The sequence below is a fragment of the Buceros rhinoceros genome, unplaced genomic scaffold, assembly GCF_000710305.1.
Source record: "Buceros rhinoceros silvestris isolate BGI_N320 unplaced genomic scaffold, ASM71030v1 scaffold10092, whole genome shotgun sequence".
Classification (NCBI taxonomy): domain Eukaryota; kingdom Metazoa; phylum Chordata; class Aves; order Bucerotiformes; family Bucerotidae; genus Buceros; species Buceros rhinoceros.
In genome coordinates this window covers 36,190-40,055 of record NW_010398301.1, presented here as the reverse complement: position 1 = coordinate 40,055, position 3,866 = coordinate 36,190, and positions in this window count along the sequence as shown.

The following is a 3,866-nucleotide window of genomic DNA, read 5'->3' as shown; positions in this document are numbered from 1 at the left end:
GCCGCGGGCGCGCGGTCTCTGGTGCCCAAGCATGCCAGCCACTGTGACTTCTCCCTGCCCACCAGTTTCCAGCACCAGGACTGAGCCTGGGATGCTTTTAAAAGACTATCCGTTAGGGCCAAGAGCAGTACGAGCTCTTAGGCCCAGAGGGAGGATGGAGCTCCCTTGAAGGCAGCAGTATCCCCGCTTCCCAAACCCACTGCCTCGAGCAGGGAGTCTCCCGCAGCTGTGGGGTGGGAGGTGGAGGATACCGACACGAGGCTGCAAGAGCCACTCAGACCAGACACAACGGGCCGTGGGGTGTGAGCGCTTCGCTCAGTTTAACCTGGCTGTGCTCCAGCTGGCTTCAGCGTTTGGCGCCCGGCTGGGGAGGCACCGCTGCCACACGTTTACCCAAACAGCGGCCACTTTCTCACCTGCCTCTTCTCTGACTTTGCCACAGTGCAGGCTGTAGGGAACCAGCCTCCCAACCACAGACTGCTCTCCGACAGACACCCCAGGGCTTCCTCCCAGGGGCTGTTCCCAGGTTCTGCCGTTGTTTAAGACTTTGTTGGGGAGGGAAAGCAAAGCGTGCAAGCTGGGATCCAGCTGGAGCAGGGGAGGACAGCTCTGCAACGACGTCAGGGGACTTGCAGCCCTAGCAGGACCTTCACTGGTGCATTGAACCTCACTGTGCCCTGAGCAGCCTGGTGGGCACCCAAGCATGTGCCCATGTCTCTGCGGGGCTGCCCAGAGGATACACACTTTGGCCACCAGAAATAGTCAGGTCTGGCGGTTTGCAGCACAGGTTTTGTTACAGAGGCACGGTGTGGCAGCCAAGGGAAAGGCATCGCCCCACAGCTCCCACCGCCCTCGGCGATGAAATCTTCTCCTGCTTCTGCGCTGGGCATTGGGTGTTGTCAAAAAGGGAATGTGTGTTAGCATGCACACAGAGTGAGACTGATTTTAAAGGGCTGCTCATATCTAAAAGGGATTTGCTGACAGCTTGGTTGTGCCTGCTGATTTGGAGCTAACCGTAACAAAAGTCCAAACAAATCACTACTTGAACCATTTTGCACTGCCGTTCCTTCACAGCTCTTGCCATCTTCCTGAAGGCTCCCCAATCCCAGTTTTCTGTGAGACAGGCTCAGGTTTTGCAGGAGTCACCCACATCACAAGAAAGTGCTGGCTCTCCTCTTGGATTTTATTTTGACTAGCTACAAACTGGAAATACCAGGCTGTCTTGGGTCAAGGCTTCACCACCTAAAAGCTGGGAGCAGCTAACAGCACACAACTCCTGACCCACGAGGAAGATTAATTGGAGAGCAAGTGCAGGGAGGAGGGAAGTTTTTCTTCTCATTTGATCCTGGCTTTGGGAAGGGAACAGTAACATCAACGAGCTTTTGAGTGGAGAAAGGGGAATTTTCTTCATGCCATGGCCAGAGAATTGTACCCAGCTGCTCCCAGAGCAAGCACCTGACACTGAACAACCTGGGGTGGATAACCAGGTCCAATCATCTTGAATCATCTCCCATTGATTCAATAAGTGCAAATCTTTTGTGTCGACAGCTGAACTGCCCCACTGCTCACCAAACACCACTCCAGTCCAGTCAGGCTTAGCTTCACCTTCCAGACATCAAATCTCATAAGGATTTGTCTGCTGTGCACCACCAGGACTCTTCTCACACCCACCGTCTTGGTTGTGATCGAGACTGTCTCAATTTTTTTTTCGGCTAAGTAGAGCGAGCTCCCTTGCTCCCCAGTAGAAAGGCAGGTTTCAGGCAGGTCAGGTTGTTCCTGTTGCTCTTTTCTGCTTCTTCCCCCAGCTCCTTTTCATCCCTGATGTATTTAACGGTGAAAATGTTGCCCATTGTCTTTTATCAGGCTCACAACAGGCTTCGCAAGGGGTGTTAATCATCCCGTGGCTGTGCTCATCATACACATCATCTCCCTAACACTCAGCCCTCCCCTTTCCCTATGTAACCTCATTCTGCAAGTGATTTAATGACATATTTATCTCATTCACATCAGGATCCCCTCCTGGGCATGTCCTGACTCAATCCTGGAGACACCTGACTTAGTCACAGGACTATCTCTAGCTTCTGAACTACTTAGAGACAAGTGGCAAAATTGCCCATTGGTGCTTGAAGAACTTTAATTTAAAAACCTGGGGGATCCACACAGTTAGGAGGGGAACAGGTACAAGTCTTTGCCAATGTGCATTTGGGTAACTAATTATATTTCTATTATTGTATGTGAGCAGAAAGGTCCCCCCACCACTGAGGCATTTCATGGAGAATAATTTAGACTCTTTTCCTAAGACAAGAGGCTGTTATAGATGCTGCCAGATGTTAAGTCTTTAATTCACTAAAGTAATACAAATTAGCTGGGTATTGCTTTGACTGGCCTAAATTCAAACAAAGCTCTGCCCAAAACTCTTGGCTGGTAGGCAGAGCCGAGCCCAAGCTTCGCATGGCTCTCAGCCCACTGAGTCCCTCCTGGCTCCAGCATTGACGTGAGGCACAAGGATGGAACTGGTGTTGTGATGGAGGTACAAATCACTTGGGAAACCAAATGCTCCTCCATTTCCTTAATAATTAAGTTGCAGCAACAACTTCTGTTGGAAAGCAATTGTAAGAGCCCAAAGCCAGAGCTGGATTAATGGGGAAATTTTGCTTGACAGCTTGGAGCAGGCACTGCAAAATGACTCAAGTCTAAGAGATCTGAGCTGGGGACACTCATCTCTGGCTCATCTGGTACCCAAGGGGTTCATGGCAGATCCATTCCCCCATCCTTTCCCAGCTGAGCATCACCAGGCTGGTGGCTGAGTCAGGGTGAACCTTTGTTTCAGCTCCCTGTTGCCGTGGCTGGGGTTTAAGCCATTTCCCCAGCACTTCCCAAGCCATCTCGGTGTGAGGCTAGAGCTCTGCGCGCTCCCTCTGCCGGCTTCCTCATCAGTTCATAAGCCCTCGTTAGGGCCTCATCCCTGCCGGGAAGAGACGCCAGCTGGGGTAACGTCTATCCCCAAGAGCAGAAGAGCTGATCAAAGCTGTGTCACGGCTGAGGAGGAGGAGGAGGACTGTGATGCCCTGAAATGCCTTGTGAGCCAGGCAGGAGTGAGGATTTGAGCACCAGCCTGGCAGTAATGCTGGGTGGGGAGACATCCCAGCTTTGTTTGAAACAGTAATATTTATATTCAGGATATATATCTATGCTCTGGCAGTCCTTCAGCGCCAGGGCGAGGCACAAGAGCCCAGGGTGTTGTTGCACAGCACAGGAGGCTCTTTGGGGAAGGAGGTTATTGCAGATCTAAACCTAGATCTGCTCAGAAGGGGATTTCTGACTCAAAACCAATGCCTGGCCGACCCGAAACACTCCATAAGTATGTGCTGCATCAGAGGAACTATGGGGCAGGTAAAGTTTCCCCAGAGCGTATGGCAGAGAAGGGGCCTGCAGGGTGAGCCAGTGATGAGGATGCCCCAGGGTGTGAGAGCTGGGCTGGTGGTCCTGGCTTCAAGAGTCCAGAGGTTCAGAAAGACAACCCAGACCCTGCTTGGAGAAACACCACCTTTAAACAAAGACCAGCAGCAGCGACCCAACTCGTCACCACTCCGGATCACTGGCCATGCCAGTGAGGGATGGCATCACCATTGGGAGCCACCCATGGGTTGACTCATGTTGCTCCGGCCGTTTCCTTGCTGCCCCACCTCTTGGTCCCACAGACCTGGTGTAAAGTCTTGCTGCAGCATCACACTTCCAGCGAGTTTTTCGCCAACACGTTGCATGGTGTGTATTTATGGATCTTCTCGCCCTATTTTGGGGGTCTCTGGTGCCCATGCCACCTTGCCCTGCCCTAGATGGTGTTGCCAGGCAGGGGTGCTGGATCC